The sequence below is a fragment of the Chelonia mydas genome, chromosome 1 (assembly GCF_015237465.2).
Source record: "Chelonia mydas isolate rCheMyd1 chromosome 1, rCheMyd1.pri.v2, whole genome shotgun sequence".
Classification (NCBI taxonomy): Eukaryota; Metazoa; Chordata; order Testudines; family Cheloniidae; genus Chelonia; species Chelonia mydas.
Genome location: NC_057849.1, coordinates 321,177,290 through 321,198,486, shown reverse-complemented (window position 1 = coordinate 321,198,486; position 21,197 = coordinate 321,177,290). Strand labels below are relative to the sequence as shown.

The 21,197-nt window shown below is 42.4% G+C and overlaps 1 protein-coding gene across 7 annotated transcripts in view; it reads right to left on the bottom strand.

The window, feature by feature from the left end:
• The window catches only part of ATXN7L1 (ataxin 7 like 1), a 197,761-nt gene that overhangs the window by 149,727 nt on the left and 26,837 nt on the right, over window positions 1-21,197 (bottom strand). For 2 of the 7 annotated variants that reach the window (XM_027827042.2, XM_037889158.1), the window contains exon 2: window positions 5,190-5,320. The exons of the other annotated variants lie outside the window; for them this stretch is intronic. The gene's annotated coding sequence lies outside the window, so the exon portion shown is untranslated. The remainder of the gene's footprint in view (window positions 1-5,189; window positions 5,321-21,197) is intronic. 7 annotated transcript variants of the gene reach the window in all.

Here is a 21,197-nt window from a genome sequence, read left to right as displayed (position 1 = left end):
GGTCTCTTGATGGGATGTGCCCCGATTAGCCAGTCATCCAGGTACAAGCAGCCATGGATTCTCCGTTTCCTTAAATGCACTTCCTCTACCATCAGGCATTTGGTGAACACACACTGTGCTCAGGAGTGTCTGCAGGGCAGAAATCTGTATTGATCATGGTTGGGTCCCCACTGTGTATCTTGGATACTTCCTGCGAGCAAAGTGAAAAGCTAGATAGAAATATGCATTCTAAAAGTCACAAACCAGTCTTGAGCTTGGAGGGATGGGATGATGGAGGCAAGCATTATCATCCTGCACCTGAGACAGCTTTTGTATTTCTTCATCCTACTCTGTTCTACACCTGAGGAGATTAAAGACCCCTTTTTCTTCTTTGGAATGAGGAAATACCAAGAATAGAAGTCTCTTTCCTTGTGTTCCTGAGAAGCTTCCTCTACTGCCCCAAAATGAAGTAGCAAGGCACATTCTGACTGTACAAGCATCTTGTGAGAAGGGTCCCTGAAGAGAGATGGGGAAGGGAAGGGGGTAAAGAGTCAAATTGTATGAGGTAGCCAAGGGTGATTATCTCTAACACCCATCTGTCTGATATTAGGACAGATAATGCCCAGTGGAATGAGACAAAGCAGCTTCTTAAGTTTGTGTTCTCTAGTCTGAGTCCAATAGGGCTCCTGACTGCCTCATCAAACCCACGGACATGTAAAAGCAGAAGCGCACTTTGCCAAGCAAAAGGAAGGTTGGCACCTCCTGTGGCATCTCAAGTGCCTTTTGGAGTGATATTCAGTTTAATCTGGGGTGGTAAAATGGTGTGCACTATCTCAGCTGTGGCTGAGGATAGTACAGCTTGCAGTACAGAGAAGGGTGTAAATTCCAAGAGAATGCAGGATAGCTTTGGCGTCCTTTATCAAGTGTAGAGCACTGTCTGTCCTCTTGTTCAGCAGCTCCGAGCCCTTCAAGTGCAAAACCTCAATTGTGACCTCAGGATGTCCAATGCTTGAAGCCAAAATGCTCTGCACACAGTCACTGTGATGGCCACAGACCTGGCTGTAGTGTCTGCGGTATCCATTGCCAGTTGCAAAGCCAACTTGGCCAATAGTCAACCTGCTTTCATTATATCCTTAAGCTCTTTTTTGTTGTCATGACAGAACTTTGCGAGGAAAGGTGTCACCCTGTTCCAGGCTAGAAAGTCATTTGGACAGTAGGGCCTGGCTAGCAGTGAGTGCAGAAGTACTCAAACCCTGAAAGGGGTACCTTATACCTCTTCTTGACTCATTTGGCCATTGATGTCATGATATCTGGCATCTGCCACAGAACTTTAGCAGTGTGTAATAGGCCTTCATTAATGGGGAGGGCAATCCAGACAGGATGTCAGACTGCTTGTGAGATTTCTCTGAGATGACCAAAGTTCACACAAGGCGCTCCTAGAACTCCTTAAAGTCATCCAGTACTGAAGATACTGCTTCATCTGGCAATGATGAGGAGAAATCTTTTGTTAGAGAGATGAGGTGCTGGTGCCATCAGCCCAGAATCTGCCTTCTCTTCATACTCTGGCATCAATGGTCTGGACACTGGGGAGGGACACTTGTTTCTCTCTCTCTCAGTGGTGGAGACGGAGCCCTTGATGCTTGTGAAGACAGGCCCCAGTACTCCCAATAAAGCCATGGTATCATAACTATATGAGTACAGATGACTAACAGATTGTTGACTGGACCAGTGCCAGTCTTGACAGGCCAGTGAAGTTGGAATCTGTAGGAGAGCCCCACAGGACTCTCAGTGGCAGTGACTACAGACCTCAGAGGGGCAGGTTCACTGGTCAGTGATGGGGAGAACATATGCCCCAGTGACAGTGAGGTGGAACAGACCTCTCCCCAGAGGGCATGCCCATGTATAATGTGCTTTTGGTCCTGGACAAAAAGAATGTCTTGGTACCAGTGATGGACCTGGTTCTACCCGAGCCTCATGCCCCAAGGCTGGAGTGGATGCTGAGAGGCGCATCATCGACAATGGTGAAGTCTGCTGCATCACAGTCTGCTCCTTTTTTCCATCCCTCAGCACTGTGTGGGGCTTGTAGGACTTTTTTTCCAGAGCGTGTGCTGTGTCTGCTCTTATGGGAGGACACTGAGATCCTTCCTGAGCTTCTGCCTCAGTGTTCAGAGAGGCCCCTTTCAGTGCTCAACTTTGAAATCTGAGGTGTCACTGCTTTGATGCTGAAGCAGAGGTCAATCTCTCCCCAACACAGTCTTCTCCACAGTAGCCTTGAGCATTGCCTGTCTACTCAGTGGGGTCTTAGATGATGCTGGCTTGTCTATTAATAGGTTTCTGGACCTTGTTTCCTCCACTTTTGATGAGACATTCAGGAGCTTCAACCTCGCATCTTGTAACTTGTGAGTCACAGAGTCAGAGGCCAGAAGGGACTACCAGATCATCTAGTCTGACCTGTAACTCACAGGCCACTAACACCACCCAGCACCCACACACCAAACCCAACCACCACAATTAGACCAAAATGTTACAGCCCACAGGAGACTAAACTACCATGTGCCACAGGCAGAGAACAGGAGGGACTGAGATGTACCTATGACCAAAGCCCCTGCAATGGCAGGGAACTGATTAAGTGAGATATAGCCAGATAATCCCAGCATGTGACCCATCCTGCAGAGGTAGGAGAAAAAACCCTATCACCGACAATCTGACTTGGGAGAAAATGAGTCCTTGCAGAGAAGAATAAGCATACTAAGCATCTGCTTGGAACAGGTGATTCCCTCAGGCAAAAGAGACACCTACTGTGTCTGTCTTTCACGGGTATTATTTCATTGCAGGATGGACGGACAGGGCTGGAAGCCTGCAGGTTTTGAATTTGCCATTTGAGAATCTTTGTACATGTGGTGAGGGGATCTAACTAATGAAGTTCATGGTCGATTCATGGCAGTCACAACAGAAGATCAGAAGTGGTTCTGAAGATTTGCAGAAGATTTCAAAGATCTTTAGCCTGAGCTAAGAACCTGCAGGTCAGACATTCACTACAGTCCATCTCACTGTCCTGAGTGGTAACAGGGAACCAAAGGAGGGTTTTGGCCACCCACCCTTTATACATTCACAGAAGAGCATGAGACGGTACAGGGGCATGCGCGACCCCAGACACTGCTAATCAAAATCCGGTCTTATGTGCACATGAATCTACAGTGGGATCCCTGCTCAAAGAAGAAACTATACCTACAAAACAGTGATATATTTTTCCCTAAGAAACAATTCAGGATTTTAATTTTTTCTTAAATTGTAATTAAAAGAGCAAAGTTTCATCTTTAAACAGGTATCGAAAACAGAAGAAATTCTATTCTACAGGAAATGTGAGCCTTTTTCACATTAAATCAATTTATGCAAATGATCTTTGGAATGTTTATAAATATTGTAATTAAGACGTGCAACTCTCTTGACTAAGTCTGGAAAGGCCAAAACAGGCTATATAAGAAGCAATGGAAGAGGCTGAGAAGGGAGGGAGAGAATCAATCTGACCTGAGAAACTCATCTGACTGGCTGAAGGGGTGTGGATAGGTAGTACAAACCTCCATCAGTGTTCTCTCTTATGCCATAGTAGCCCTAGGTTTTAATTTAAGAAATAAGCACACACTAACGATGCAGGTGTAGTATTACTGCGTCCCAAATCATCAAGTATTTTCTACACGGACCTTCTTGGAACAGGAAGCTCTGTTAACACATGCGTTATGAGAAATCCATTTATGGAAAAACATTCTAAAATGAGACAAAGGCACATTCACTTTTCTCTTGTGAATAATGTATCAAAAAGCATAGTACATAACCATCACCTACTGGCTATTGGTGCTCCTCCTTTCATTAATTTTCCCATTTCCTAAAACTGCAGCTGTTTGGCAGGTTAAACATCTGAAAGGCTGATATTTCCAAACTTTACTGATGTTTTCCAGTTCATCCCTGTTTTCCCACTAGATAACCCTGCAGAAGTCTCTGCTGGGATAATGGAGTGGTGAGCATTTAATTAACTGGCTGGCATAGGCAACTTTCTGTTTTAGTAATCCACAATTTACGTATTGCAGTGATTATATTCCAGTAGAAATATTGCAAGTATGTCACATTTCCTACTCTCATTTCTCAAATCAACACAAATTGATTAAAATGTTACATTTATGTTGACTCTTAAGTCAACCAACCTTCAGGAGAGAACCTGAGCGCAGAAAATGAGCCACTACTTCTTATGCTATATACAGAGTCCCAAGTGCATAACTGACTTTTAAGCAATCAGACAAGACATGAACAGCATTCACAAACTAACTTGGGACGCTACACTAATGTTTCAGAGAAGAAGAATGGACTTTGAGTTAAGGCAATGGAATAGTATTCAAGATCTGGGTTCCGTTGCTCGTTCTGTCACAGAATTTTTGAGTGACCTGGAGGAAATTTTTCTGTGCCTCCATACCCCATCTCTAAAATGGAGATAACACTTTCTTTTGTATGCCCTATCCATTTAGATGGTAACTTTTTCACTATTCTCCTACCATATGTCTATACAATACCTAGCACAATGGGGCCTTGATCTAGCTGGGACCTCGAAGACTTAGTATCATATAAATACATAATTTACAGCAATTCTTATAATGTTGAAAAAGATGACTATGATGCTATCCAAAGATCTGATAAAGAAATCCTTCCTAACTGTCCCCACATTAACAACTTCTAGTCTAGGAGGCAGACACAGTTGAGAAGAAAGATTTTCCTCAGCTGAGCACAGGTCCTTCTTAAAGAAAGGTAATCTTCTATAAATATGTTAACAAAATCCTCAGTCCCACCACAACATAATAAAAGATCAACAACCTCTTCTTTCTTTTGGATGTCAAGTTTAATAAAACACAAAATTTTCATGGATTTCTATCCTAATGTCTTTAGGATGTTCTCTATCAAGATGATGACTAAACTAGGTTCTGAAATGACTTCTTTTCAAAGGAGAATGTTCCTGGGACAATAGCTAATGCCTGCTATCTCCCAATTCTTCTAGCAAAGAAAATTACTAATAAAAGACACCTTCTAGAAAAAGAAATATCCTCACCTTACATCTATGCATTTGGAAAAGGCTAAGCATGCTCATGCTCTCCTATATAGAAAGAGTCTGTAAAGCCATGAGTGTTCCCACTTCAGTAAGCGTTATTATGGATTCCTTTACTTACTGCTGCCAGAATATCCAATACTGCTGAAGAAAGCCAGTATTTCCTTATATTCCACCACTCGGCCATCAGGCAATTCATAGAAAATTCAATTTAGTCTGTCCTCTTCTTTTATCGTTAGATATGGACTAAATCTGAAAGAAGAGAAAATGATTCCGCTACTGCTGCCTAATCAGGAAAATCTCTTTTCTCCCCCAAGCCAGTACAGGATGACTACATCCTCAGTCTTCCCCATCTTATCTACCTCATTCCAAATTCTGCCAGAGTAGGAGAAATTGGGGAGAGGGAAAATATAGAGGACCCTTCATCCAGCAATGGTTCAAAACAACAACCCACCCAAAAATCCCCAAAGAATATACAGGGACCTTTTTCTAAAAAAAAGGTGACCATTTGAAAATTTTGTTGGCATGAAAAAAAGATTACATTTTTTATTAAAAGACTGCTGGTAAACATTGTGGAAAGAAAGCAAAGAGTTTTTAATCTATACTCACTATTTTACCATGATATTCAAGCAGCAAAGCAGCTCTTTATACAAAATACCTAATTCCTCCCCTTCTTAGGTGTGCTGGACATTTTTCCGATTAAGTTACTATCTCCATAAGAGAAATAACTTAGTGAGTCTTATTTAAAATGTGATTATCACACTTGCAAAAATCAGGATAAAATATCTAGTAAAAGTATGAGTTTTGTAATGGGATATAAAGCTTTTCACCTCTAGGTAGGCACTTTAAACCCAAACACTAACAATTGTTATCATGCAATAGATGTTTGGTGGCCTATATGAAATGATTTAATGGTCTAAGTCAAGTTCCCACGGGACAAGTTTCCACAGCCTAAAAAGACACTACCACAACTGACACATTACTATTAATAGCCTTATATATGGACTGAGCAGACCTGGAAACTGAGCTATTCACTCACCCAGAGGTGAGCCCTCCAGGATAGAGTCAAGGTACATTGAAAGGGAGTATGTGTTAATTTGTATACTGTACATTACCTGTTCCACAGAGAACTTCAGTCTCTGGGGCTGTCAGCCTTTCAAAAGCATAAAATCACATACACAAAAGTTAAAAAGCAACCATAGCCTTGGCTAAAAAAGCAATTCGTATCTCAAAGCAACTGGAGACACTTTCTGGAACTGTATAAGTCCTGACATTTGTAACATGTATTTCATACACCAGCCAAGCTGTGAGATTAAAAAAAAAAAAAAAAAAAAAAATCAAGAAAATAAAAGAAAAGAGTGGACTAATGTAAACAAATGACTGTGTTAAGAGGCCCAACTCCAAATTCAACATCCAATTCCTTCAGTATTAACCTCCTGTCTTTCCCCACCCCAAGACTTTCCATAGGTGAGGGTGGTTCTCCTTCCTTGCTCCTTTGCTTTGGAACTCCCCCCCCAATGACAAAGTATCTTCAGATCTTGCTTCAAAACCTTCCTCTTCTCTAAGATGTGACCATGATTAACCTTATGTGCCCATTCATTCTTTACTAATAGCTACACACTATATAAAAGTACAGGAGTACTTGTGGCACCTTAGAGATTAACAAATTTATTAGAGCATAAGCTTTCATGGGCTACAGCCCACTTCATCAGATGCATAGAATGGAACATACAGTAAGATTATATATATATATACACACACACACACACACATACAGAGAAGGTGGAAGTTGACATACAAACTGTGAGAGGTTAATTAGTTAAGATGAGCTATTATCAGCAGAAGAAAAAAAACTTTTGTAGTGCTAATCAAGATGGCCCATTCAGACAGTTGACAAGAAGGCGAAAGGATACTTAACTTAAGGAAATAAGATTCAATATGTGTAATGACCCAGCCACTCCCAGTCTCTATTCAAACCAAGTTAAAGGTATCTAGTTTGCATATTAATTCAAGCTCAGCAGTTTCTCATTGGAGTCTGGTTTTGAAGCTTTTCTGTTGCAAAATTGCCACCCTTAAATCTTTTACTGAGTGGCCAGAGAGGTTGAAGTGTTCTCCTACTGGTTTTTGAATGTTAGGATTCCTGATGTCAGATTTGTGTCTGTTTAGTCTTTTGTGTAGAGACTGTCTGGTTTGGCTAATGTACATGGCAGAGGGGCATTGCTGGCACATGATGGCATATATCACATTGGTAGATGTGCAGGTGAATGATCCCCTGATGGCGTGGCTAATGTGATTAGGTCCTATGATTGCGTCACTTGAATAAATATGTAGACAGAGTTGGCATCGGGCTTCGTTGCAAGGATAGGTTCCTGGGTTAGTGTTTTTGTTGTGTGGTGTGTGGTTGCTGGTGAGTATTTGCTTCAGGTTGCGGGGCTGTCTGTAAGTGAGGACTGGTGTGTCTCCCAAGATCTGTGAGAGTGAGGGATCATTTTTCAGGATAGGTTGTAAATCTTTGATGATGCGCTGGAGAGATTTTAGTTGGGGGCTGAAGGTGACAGCTAGTGGCGTTCCGTTATTTCCTTTGTTGGGCCTGTCCTGTAGTAGGTGACTTCTGGGTACTCTTCTGGCTCTGTCAATCTGTTTTCTCACTTCAACAGGTGGGTATTGTAGTTTTAAGAATGCTTGATAGAGATCTTGTAGGTGTTTGTCTCTGTCTGAGGGATTGGAGCAAATGCAGTTGTATCTTAGAGCTTAGCTGTGGACAATGGATTGTGTGGTGTGTCCTGGATGAAAGCTGGAGGCATGTAGGTAAGTATAGCAGTCAGTAGGTTTCCGGTATAGGGTACTGTTTATGTGACCATCGCTTATTAGCACTGTAGTGTCCAGGAAATGGACCGCTTTTGTGGATTGGTCTAGGCTGAGGTTGATGGTGGGATGGAAATTGTTGAAATCATGGTGGAATTCCTCAAGGGCTTCTTTTCCATGGGTCCAGATGATGAAGATGTCATCAACGCAGCATAAGTAGAGTAGGGGTGTTAGGGGATGAGAGCTAAGGAAACATTGTTCTAAGTCAGCCATAAAAATATTAGCATACTGTGAGGTCATGCGGGTACCCATAGCAGTGCCGCTGACTTGAAAGTATATATTGTCCCCAAATGTGAAATAGTTGTGGGTGAGGGCAAAGTCACAAAGGTCAGCCACCAGGTTTGCCATGACATTATCGGGGATACTGTTCCTGATAGCTTGTACTCCATCTTTGTGTGGAATGTTGGTATAGAGGGCTTCTACATCCATAGTGGCCAGGAGGGTGTTTTCTGGAAGATCACCGATGGACTGTAGTTTCCTCAGGAAGTCAGTGGTGTCTCAAAGATAGCTGGGAGTGCTGGTAGTGTAGGGCCTGAGGAGGGAGTCCACATAGCCAGACAATCCTGCTGTCAGGGTCCCAATGCCTGAGATGAAGTACAGTGTTTTGTATGCTAGTTCGTCCCCTCCTCCCACTCGCATCTGAGCCTTTTTTTGTGTTGCCCCCTAAATACAGAGCACACTTCAGAAGTGACTTCCTGATCCCAAGTGCTTAGCTACCTCTTATCCTTTCAGCCTCTCCTAAAATATCACTTTCCGCTGGCCTTCCAACAATAGCTCTCCTCTCCCTCCTCTCTTCCCTGCAATGAAATATAATTTTACAACATACTTTAAAAAAAATCCTGAAACTACAAGCAGCACAGAAACACTCAACACCACAACTTCTTTACAACCATTCCCACCCTTGCCTTTCTTCGTACACTGTTAAACTAAAGTCCCAATGCTGCAATACACGGCGCATGGACAAACCACACACGTACCTGTTTGTGTTCAATAAATTACAGGATTGGGACCTTCGAATTAAAACTCTTTGGAGTAGGGATGTTCTCGTATTAGTTCACAAAATACTACGTGAACCTATTTTTGGTGCACAAAACACTATGTGCACCATAGTTTTTACAAACACACAAAGGCATCTCTAGAGGAATTCACATGCTACATTAGGTAAATATTGGTCCATTTTACTTCTCATTATTAAAAAACAGAGATACTTCATATAAAAGTGATATATACACAAACTTATTGAATGTAATAAAGTAATCATTGAAATACCTAGATCTCATAGGGATACTCACCAATATCACATATATTTTACAAGCACACACAATGTTGCTTTTCAGCAGAAAAAAGAACCCTGACACTGGAAAGAATAGCTATTGCACTTAGAAAATTCTTATCAAGTCATCTAGCCCCTGCTTCCCCCAGCAAAGGATAGTTCTTATAGTACATCCTTTAGTGTTTTGTTTAGTCTAACGTAAGGGTGGTTTAAGTGACACACTTTCCACTGCGTCCATAAGGAGATCTATCATCACTTACACAGTCCGAGCTCTGTATCAGGATGTTCCCCCAATTTCCCTCCACAATACATAGCCTAAATATTTCTTTATTACTTAAATTAGCCATTATTCTTAATTACATAGTGCATCACTGTCAGTAATTCTGCTCTCTCCTGGATGTTTACACCTTCCAAATATATGTAATTTATGCCCTCCCACCCCAATTAATAGTTTAACCAAGCTATGGTACGTAGGGAGGTGAAAGCTAACCATTTTCCAGTAAGTCAATCCCTCCAGTCCCTTAGGGTCATTTTAGTCTCTCTTCAAACTTAAATCAATTAGTTAAATCCATCTGGTACAAAGATGTCCAGAACAGCTGGATATTGCCAATGTAATTTTATATAAAACACATACAAATAAAGCCTTTCTACACTTTAGTGTATGCCTCTCCTGCAGTCTCCATGTATTGCTTGTATTCTTAGATCCTGATTCTATAAAGACTTATGCATGTGCTTAACTTCATGCTAAACACTGAACTCTGTGTTCACGTGTCTGCATTTTGGGCCTTAGATTTCAAGTACTTCATGGTCTTCCTTAGTATTTATACAGCACTTAGCACAATGCTTGAGTAAGTCTATGAGTGCCACTGCAGTACAAACAACAAATGTGAGAACCTGGCAGGTTTTAGTTACGATTACATTTTTTCCCTCTTTGGAAAATTATTACACACTTTTCCCCTAATGTTTTTCAGCCTGAAATTAAAATGTGGGTTTTTTTGTTTGTTTACTTCCTTTGTCACATACCAATAAAACAGCAGCGTCTGTTCAAGCTCTAAACTGTACTGTTTACTTCACTGTAAAGGCATTATAAAAATAAGGAATAAATTTAGTAATAGTTTGCTAATGCAAAGTTAGTAGTGCTAATGCAAATAAAGGAGATTTATTTTCCTCGTAAGTTCTTGAAAAAAAAACAAATAAGAGACATTAGTTAAAATTCAAACAATATTTCCCACTAGATTGGAATGTCAAATATGGGATAAACGACTTGATGTTATTCAAATGTCACTGCACAGAGCATAGGCTACAGGTGCTGAAGACACACTCTACCAAAAAGATATGGTGAAGATTCATCCAACAGGGTCTCACACAACAGATGAATATTCAGTTTGCATTATGAATCGAAAACCACTCTTACATCTGTGATGACCTTCACCCCCATTAATCAACAGATACACAAACTTTACAGATCTTCATGAATTAACAACTACAAGTTTCAGATTGTCTTTGGTTCCAAGAATATATACCACCTTACAACAGTTGTTGTGTTTTGAGCAGTTTTCAGAGTGGCAGCCGTGTTAGTCTGTATTCGCAAAAAGAAAAGGAGTACTTGTGGCACCTTAGAGACTAAAAATTTATTTGAGCATAAGCTTTCGTGAGCTACAGCTCACTTCATCGGAGTTTTGATACTGTGTTTTGAGTACACACTCTTGCTCTCCAAAGACTAAGGTATCTAAGTACATACATCAGATACAAAAGCAGCTAAAAGTTTTACTGAATAAGCACACCTGTCAAATTCTGGCTTTACAATAAGGTTTATACACAGTCTCTTATTCTCAAGAGTCTAAATGCCATTCATCATCTACAGTGCCTCTAAATGCATGACCAGAGTTTGCAACTTGCCCTTACGTTTTGGAGCAGGCATTCACACACATTATTTTCCACACTTCTTTCTCATTTGTGCTAGTAACTAAGCTACAGACATCAACAACCATATGAAGAGAAGTAAATGACTCAGACTACAACTCTGCAAAAACAGAGCACTCATCCTGGAAGGAACTTCATCCTGCATGGATCAGATTCATTCATTTTTAAACATGAATAGGTATAGCATCAACTTAAAAGATGTGTAAAGTCAGGGGAAAAACTCTGAGACATTCTTAATAATAAAAGAGAGCTTTTTATTAGCTATGAAAAATTAAATAATCATCATAAGGGTATTTTCCCCCCCGAACCACTTGTGAACATCCACCTTGAAGACTCAGAACATGTTACGAGTCAGTTTGAGCAAGCTTCCTTACCTAGTCATGCTGAGGAAGCAAGAGGAAGAAAAGGAAATAAACTTGAAAACACAGATATGTCCTACTTGTTTAAATCAGAATAAAATGATTAATCTTTGTTATGCTGAAGGGTATGCATTTCTAACCTATTCCACACAAATCACTAGTTTAATATAATCACTCAGACCAGACGATTGTTCCTTTTTAAAAACATACTAACATGTAATAAGAGTGTTTTTACTGTAGGGAAGAAGTAGCTTTTGACAATAGCTTAATAATCAATTACATTATTATTTTATTTGAATTTCTAGCCTGCCATATTTTCTCAAACACATCAGACAACTTTCCTGACACTCACCTATACAATTCTTGCCATTTTATTTAATACACAAAGAACTGCACAAGAGTTTCATTTTCACATTCTCAAATCAGTAACAGAGGGCAATGGAAAAAACTAGTAACCCTTTTCTTTTTTTTTTGATGTTTCACAATTTTACCTTACACATATATAGGACTGCTGCAAGTGAGCTTGCAACCACACACCGTGTTTTTGCATAACATTGCTTTGTTTTCTGCTCTGTAATGGCACAAGGGACATATTGCAGTCACTTTAGGATGGGTTTTGTTTGTTATAAAACTGTCAACTTCATTACTAATAAGAAGAACATAAAAATGGAATACTGGGTCAGACCAATGGTCCATCTAGCCCAGGGGTGGGCAAACTTTTTGGGCTGAGAGCCACATCTGGGTGGGGAAATTGTATGCAGGGCAAGGTCAGCGGGTTGGGCTGCGGGAGGGGGTGCGGTGTGCAGGAACAGGCTCAGAGCAAGGGATTGGGGCAGAGGAGGGGTGCAGAGTGTATGGGGGGCGCAGGGAAGGGGGTTGGGGTGCAGGAAGGGTGTGAACTGCGGGAGGGAGCTCAGAGCAGGGGGTTGGGGTGCACAGGGGTGTGGGGTGGGCTCAGGGCAGGGGGCTGGGGTATATGGGGAGGCAGGGTGCAGGGGTGGGCTCAGGGCAGGGGGCTGGGGTACATGGGGAGGCAGGGTGCAGCAGGGGGCTCAGGACAGGGGTTGGGGTCCAGAAGGGGTGCGAGGTGCAGGCACGGAGTTGGGGGGCAGGGTGCAGGAGGGGTTCGGGCTCCAGCCCGGTGCCGCTTACCTAAAGCGGCTCCAGGGTGGCAGTGGCGCCCACCAGGGCCAGGGCAGGCTCCTGGCCTGCCTGCCTGCCCTGGCCCCATGCCGTAGCTCCAGGAAACAGACGGAACCATGTCCCTGCATGGACCCTGGGGAAGGGGGGCACAGGGCTCTGCGTGCTGCCCTTGCCACACCTCTAGGTACCTCCCCCGAAGCTCCCATTGGCCACGGTTCCCCGTTCCTGTCCAATGGGAGCTGCGGGGGGCGGTGCCTGGAGGCAAGGGCGACGCACGGAGCCCTCTGCCTCCCCCACCCCAAGGGCTCCAGGGACATGGTGCTGGCTGCTTCCGAGAGCAGCCCGGGGCCTGCGGCACTAAGGGGGGCAATCCCATGGGCCGGATCCAAAGCCCTGAGGGGCTGGATCCAGCCCGCGGGCCGTAGTTTGCCCACCCCTGATCTGGCCCAATATCCTGTCTTCTGACAGTGGTCAATCTCAGATCCTTCAGAGGGAATGAACAGAACAGGGCACTTATAAAGTGATCCCCAGCTTCTGGCAGTTGAGGCTTAGAAAACCCAGCACATGTGTTTGCATCCCTGACCATCATGGCTGATAGCCATTGATGGACCTATCCTACACAAACTTATCTAATACTTACAACTGGCCTTCACAACATCCCTTGGCAAGGAGTTCCATGGGTTGACTGTGCGTCCAGTGAAGAAGTACTTCCTTATGTTTGTTTTAAACCTGCTGCCTACTAATTTCATTGGGTGACCCTTGGTTCTTGTGTTATGTGAAGGAATAACTAAGATTTCCTTATTCACTTTCTCCACACCATTCATGATTTTATAGACCTCTATCATATCTCCCCTTAGTTGCCACTTTTGTAAACTGAACAATCACCATCTTTTTAATCTCTCCTTGTACGGAAGCTATTCCATACTCCTGATCATTTTTGATGCCCTTCTCTGTACCTTCTCCAATTCTAATATATACTTTTTGAGATGGGGTGACCAGAACTGTATGCGGTATTCAAGGTATGGGCGTATCATTGATTTCTATAGTGGCATTATGATAATTTCTGTTTTACCTATCCCTTTTGTAATGAATCCTAACATAGTTAGCTTTTTTGACTATTGCTACACATTGAGCAGATGTTTTCAGAGATCTATCCACGATGATTCCTCCAGTGGTAACAGCTAATTTGTGACTAAATTATACACACACACACACGACTGCTGCAGGTGAGCTTGCAACCACAGTGTTTTCCATCATTTTGTAAGTATACCCGGATTATGTCTTCCAATGTGGATTCATCTGCATTTATCAACACCGAATTTCATCTGCCATTTTGTTGCCCAGTCATGAAGCTTAGCTAGATCCCCTTGTAACTCTTTGCAGTCAGCTTTGGTCTTAACTGTTTTGAGTAATTTTTCTTGTTTCTGAGACTATCATAGGCTTAAATAGCAGTCTTCTCCTTCCTCTTCGCTCTGGACAGGAGATTTGGTAGTTATGGTAGCTGAAAATTTGAACAATCCCTTTAATTTTCCAAGAGACCACAAACACTAAAAAGGCATTATTCATAAGTGTATAGTTATTGCACAGCATTACTACAGGGCAAAGTTAAGGTTATTTGGATGCCTTAACTGTGAATTTCCATACTTAAACATGTTTGAATTTCCTTTAAGTTTAACCTTATCCCTAATTTCCTTCATTTGTAATTATCCCCTCATTTCGGGGATAATTACAAATTCCTCTTATGTTTTTAAACCTTCAGATACCACTGTGCTCTCTCAACTCCATTTTAACCTAGTTTTATGTCTGGGTATAACAGAGTGAAACAAATGTTTAGTTATAAAATAAGAACGGAAACTTGCTAATTCCAATTGCTTACACATTTTTAAAGTGGGAGAAATTTGGCGTTATTTTTCATATTTTTTCATTAGAGAATATGATTGTGATTTCCAAAACCAATTAGTGAATTTAGCCACACAATTCACATTAATTTCAGTGGAGTTGCATGTGGTTAAATCCTGTAGTTGATTTTGAAATCTCAACCTACAAACATAGCTGTATGTATTGAGAAGGTTTAGTTTTCAGTTAGAAGTGTAATGTACAGCAAGGAGAATGCGATCATGCTCTACCAATCAAACTCCACCTTAATAACTTTTTTGATACCTATGGTGCAATTCAAAGCCAAAGTGAAACATCAAATGGAAATTACTATCTCCCATATTCCAACTAGCTCATGCAGGTTTAATACAAGTAGGAAGTTCAACAGCCATCAAGTTACTCTACCATAAACTAAACTATAAAGACACCTCCGCTTCCCAGAAAAAGAGGTTTACATTACTGGCAACTTTTTCATGTAAAAAAATGTGGTAGGCATTAATGCCCAATTGTTCATTATCAAAATGCATCTAAATTCTTACTAAAATAATGCGCTCTCTCTCTCTCCCTCTCTCTCTCTCACACAGCTGGCTTGGAATCATTGTTTACATTCCAAGATAATTTACAAGCACTTTAAAACTGGATGTTTCAATAACCTTACAAGGACCTTTTTTGGAAACAGAGCTTTACAAAATATCAAACTTATTGCAAAACTGCTGATGAAGTTATGAGTAAAGTCATATCTGCTAAAATTCTACCAGAGAGCAAGCTGTAGCAAAAGATTTCAAGCCCCTTCCCCGCCTACTATTGTAAAAAAAATTAGAAAAGTGCGGAAGTATTCTTCCAATTCTAATACTAAGTATGATTTCACATGCTAGATTCGAATCACTCTACTTTACCACACCTACAGAATGCAAACATGAAGACGTAATCTAATAATTTGATGATTGGAGCAGTATGATTCCATCATGACAATTGTACAAAAGGGTACAGATCTTCTAAGTGAGGTGCACCCATATAGTTGTTCAATTCCTGTTAATGTCACTGGGAGTCGTACAATTAAGTCCCCAAACTTGAATTTGAAATTTTGTTCCCATTCTCAAATGAAAAAAGGCCTAAACCATTAAAAAAAAAAAAAAGTAATTGGCAAAGGAGGCAAGTGAGGTGGCTCATTATAGGCCTGATCCTGTATTCACTGGAATCAATAAGAGTGTTGCTATCTATTTCAATAGGTACAGGAACAGGCCTTAATGGAAGGAACGCACACACATGTAAGATTATCTTGTAAGACTGTTTTGTAGGCCATGAAAGGCTCCCCCAATGAAGTGAAATGCTTTTAGGCTCCTAGAGAAGCAAAAATTGGATATTCAGAAAAAATAATGAAAATCAAATCAGATGTGCAAGTTGTCTGTGGGTCAAAATCAACCTCACTGGTGGACCAGACACAAGCAGAACTCTTATCTGCAAAGCAGACAGTGGAAGGAGAAATGGGAAACACCTCATGAGCAGAAAGTAAAATAAAAGAAATATGGCAAAGCATTAAACAGATCCTGATAACCTGCACACACCTCTCTGGCATCCCTATTAGATATATTTGACTCACCTTCACATAAACTATGCAAATTATACAAGATAGCAAACTAATCAGCCAGGATAAGCTCCTAGACACAGTAGGGGGAAAAACACCACCAAAAATCTACAGTGGTAGAGGAAGGCCACATAAAACCCCCTGATTAAAAGCAATCTTGTAATGGAAAGAAGACTGGAGGAGCTCAGAAACCAGGACAAAGCACACAACACTACTATTAGAATTCTGGAGGTCCTCACTGTGAAAGAGCTCCTTGACCTGACTGAATACATGGAAACATTTCTGGGTCAGTTTAGTCAAATTAAACGAAAAAGATGAACCAACGTATATATAGAAAAGAGCAACAACGTTCGTCCTCCAGGATTTTGACCACCAATGGTGACACATTAATAGCTATTCTCTCAGATTCCCAGGACCGACAAAGAATTTTGAAATGACAGAACTAAAAACAATTTGAAAGTGGAAAAACCCTTGAACTTCCCTGGACCTGAAGCTGAGGCCAGGAAAACATTCCAAATGGAGTGAAAAGTTTGAAGAGAGAGGCATGGATGTTGCTTTTCCCAGAAAAGCTGCAAGCCCAGGGGTGGCCAACCTGTGGCTCCGGAGCCACATGAGGCTCTTCAGAAGTGAATATGCGGCTCCTTGTATAGGCACCGAGTCTGGGGCTGGAGCTTCAGGTGCCAACTTTCCAGTGTGCCAGCGGGTGCTCACTGCTCAACCCCTGGCTCTGCCACAGACCCTGCCCCGACTCCACCCCTTCCCGCCTCCTCCCCTGAGCCTGCTATGCCCTCACTCTTCCCCCACCGACCCTCCTGCATGCCACAAAACAGCTGTTTGGGAGGTGCGGAGAGGGAGGGGGAGGCGCTGATCGGTGGGGCTGCCGGCGGGCGGGAGGCACTGGGAGCGGGGAGGAGCTGATGGGGGGGGCTGCTGACATATTACTGTGGCTTTTTGGCAATGTACATTGGTAAATTTTGGCTCCTTCTCAGGCTCAGGTTGGCCACCCCTGTGCAAGTCTATCACGAAGAGGCTTAATTACATCATCCAAGCAAAGATCTCAAAGCACTTTGCCAACTTTGCAAAATATTACAGGTGGGGGAAACGGAGACACAAAGTAGTTAAGTGACTTGTCCAACTAATTATTACTCCTGTATTGTTACTTGTATTGTGATAACACTTAAAAGCCTCAAACATAAGCAGGGTTTTATTGTCCTGGGCAATAGACATACATAATAAAGAGACTGTCTATATCCCCAAAGATCTTATAATCTAAGGGCTTGTCCACACTGGCACTTTACAGCGCTGCAACTTTCTCGCTCAGGGGTGTGAAAAAACACACCCCTGAGCACTGCAAGATTCAGCGCTGTAACGTGGCAGTGTAGACAGTGCACCAGCGCTGGGAGCCGGGCTCCGAGTACTGGTAGCTACGCCCCTTGTGGGAGGTGGTTTTTTTAGAAAGCTCTCTCATTTTTCTAGCTCGTCACTTTGACCACATCACCTCTCTTTTTGCATCCCTCCAGTGGTTACCCCTTCTCTACTGTAACAAATACAAGCTTGTCTTCACTTTCCCTGCCCTTCAGAGCTTATTCCCCACCCCACCTATCATCACTCATTCACTGTCGAGAGGTTGACTCCTGCCTCCTATTGGTCCATGTTGCTCCTCATGCCTGGCAGGCACTCCCTGTAAACATCTGCAAAGCTACCTCTTTATTCACCTTCAAATCTTGAAAATACTTGGAATAGAATCTCTCCCCCGTGATGGACTGGAACTGGTTCTGTGGTCCCTATGCATAATAGATTACTTCTTATCTTAGCAAATGGTTGTAAGATGGGCTCCTGAAAAGTGACAGGAAAGAGGGATGGGATAGAGGTAGAATGGATGGAGTAACCCGATGTTATAACCTCCAAAACCCATTTGTTAGATGTAATTTGCTCTCATGCAGGGCAAAAATGGGACACACAGTCTCCAAAATGAGGGAGGTCGATTGGGTGGTGCAGCTGAACATTCCCGAGGTTGGGATGTGCCAGACCCTCTATCAAATCCTCATTAACACATCCAATTTGATGAAGAGGGCTAGGTGGGGGAAGTTGTATTAAAAGAAGAGGCCTCACGCCATGACATCAGTCTCATGTGATACAGCAAGTCTACAAAGGTTGGAGAACTGTACTAGATAGCAGATCACAACTGCAAAAAGAGATCCTAAATTTTCCTTAACTTGCAGGTGTATATGTACACCGAGAAACCACAGTGGCCCCCAAATCCTTCAAAGTGTGCAAGGATTCATTGTTGGACTCACTGAAAAGTTTCAGTCTGTCAAAAGGAAGGTCTTCTATGGTATCCTGGAACTCCCTAGGAAATCCTGACAGCTGCAACCAAGATGCTAGCAAGATGCTCGACAGCAGTAGAGACAGAACAAGCTCTGGTGTCCGCTGCATCTAGGGGGCTTGCAACTGTATCATTGCTAAGAGCCGATCCTCTGCTATGATGCCTAGAACTATTCTTGGTATTCCAGAGGAAAATGATCAATAAAAGTGTTGAGTTTACTATAACTGCCATCAGAGCCTGATAACTCCCCATTCTAAACTGGAGGGTCATGAAAGAATAGCTTTTATGCCCAAAAGAGGTTGGGGTGCTTCTTGGTCTTGACCGTACAGTGTAGACTTAGTGTGGTATTGTCTACGAGGCACATTTACAGCTACACAACTAGACAGTCGGGAGGATTGTGCAAAAATAAACACTCAGAATTTTTTGCTCGGACATAGTACTTTTTAATTGGCTTGTGTACATGTTGGTGGTGAGGTAGTTGTACTCTGACAGAGAGTCTTGCCAGGATCCAGTAGACTACAGCCTCATTCACTGGTAAAGCTACTCGTCCAGAGGTTGTCTTGTGGAGGATGTCCAAGAGACTATGTAGCGACTCTTGGACCTCCTCGAGTGGGATCTGAAGCGAGTCAGCAATGCATTTCATCAGTTCATGAAACTGTTTAAAATCATCCCTGTAAGAAGGCAGAAGAGGCATCACGGCCTCGTCTGGTGAAGATTAGGAGATAATAGTATGTGTTGTCACCTCCTTGTCGGCTCTAGCCTCTTGCTCTTCAAACGACTCCTCCTGTGGTTGGTGCTGTTTAGGAGGAAGAGATAGAGCAGGAGACTGCCTTCCATGATGATCCTCAAAAGGTATAACTAGGAGCTCTTGAAAGCTGATGATGGGTCCCAGTATGGTCATGGATGGGGGCAGAAGGTAGAGGGGAAGGCATCCAGTGCTGGTCATACCAGTGAGAAGGGCACAAGATTGTCCTGCCCTTGGAGCTTCTTTTTCAGTTAAGGAGTCAGGAGAGATGTAGTGGATCCCTGCACAGATATCTGAGAATCTGAAGAGGAGTCTTCAGCATAGGTCAGAAGTGGAGCAGACACTGGAGGTAAGGATGGCTGTTCCCCTGGTGCAGATGATACCACAGAAGCCAAGGGTACTGGAGCAAGATAAGGTCTCAGAGACCCTGCAGATCTCAGTACCCATAGCAATTCAGTACCCATTAATAAAAGAGACTCCAGCTTATCAGACACCAACAAATCTTTGGAGAACTTAAACTCCTGTGGTCTCAGGTGAACCTCTGTCAGGACCAGATGAGGTTGCAGAGGATGTTGATTTTTCCAAGGGTATCTGTCTAGTCCATAGCGCTGGAACAGAAGATGTTGACCTCAAAGGTACTGAAGTTGGAGCCTGGGTCATCTATTTAGGTACCAGAAGTGGTACTGAAAAGTCTGTGGATGTTAAAGACAATCTAGAGACACATCTTTTTGGGTCTCTGCTTGAGTGGTCATGCTTGGAAGGCACAGCGGACAACTTTGGTGCTGAGGTATGCTTGGCACCCTGGGTCTTTGAAGAGCTCAAGGTTTTTGAGGAGCTCCCAGTACTGCAGAAGCCTGGAGCCTCAGCGGTACTTTTCCCAAGACCCAAGGTCTCCAAGATGGTGACAAAGGCTTTTTTGAAGTAGGCACTCTGTAAGAAGATTCCAGACTCCTCTTCTTGGGGGAGCTTTACCAGTACCCTCCCATGTTCTCATCCTGCAAACGACCTAGGCTAGTGGGATATGGAGCTTGATGGGACACTGTGCTCACTCGGAAGTCAATGTATGGGGGGGATTGCAGGGGAGATAGGGAGATATCTGGGCCTGGACCCAAGGCTGGTTGGCGGGAGCATTCCATGATGAGGAGCTTAAGTTTAATATGCTTTTTTTTTGGGGGGGGGGGGGGGGGAGGAAGATCTGCTTTAAAAATACTGGGCCTGGTTCTCCACTGCTTTATACTTTATGTAGTCATTTATATCAGCATAAAGTGAATGCAAAGCAGGGCGTAAAATGCTTCCATTCTGTTCTGGAAACATTTTACATCATCTTTGCACAAGTGTAACAGACTACATGCTGCAAGAAAATTGAGAATAAAGTCAATTTTCTATGTTATTGTAACCACATTGAATATTCCAATTATAAATTAAACTAAACTTGTATTCATTTCTTTAGATTTCCATCCTATGCAGTCTCCACACAAAAGAATACTATACAAAGCTCTGGGTGTCCTGGACATACTCGTCCAACTCCTATTTACAATCAATGGGAGAAAGCATGACATAGTGATTAATACTACAGAAGTGGAAGTTGGGAGATTAGAGTTATATTCTTGCTTCCACCACAGTCTTCCGATATGACTTTGAGCAAGTCATTTAGCCTCTCTATTCCTCTGTTTCTCTACCCATAAAATAATATTTAGGTATCTAGGTCACAAGGAGACTGTGAGGTCTTATTCACTAACAGTTTGCTAAATCCTCTGAGATCATCAGCTAGAAGGAGCTACAAAGGTATTAAACTATTATGTTTCATTGCATCTTACAGTAAATTGTATTGCTGGTTCTCCTAAACATATTTTAAAATAAAGATGTACAGGTAAAATATATTTAATCCACTCACCTTTAGGAAAAAAAAATTTCCATACTTTGGGGATTTATTTTCAGTACAGCATTGTGGGGTATCATGCCTTTTTCCCTGTCCCCTTCTCTCCATTTATAATTTGCTTATGTGACAATCCTACAGGGGGTGGGGAATTTACAG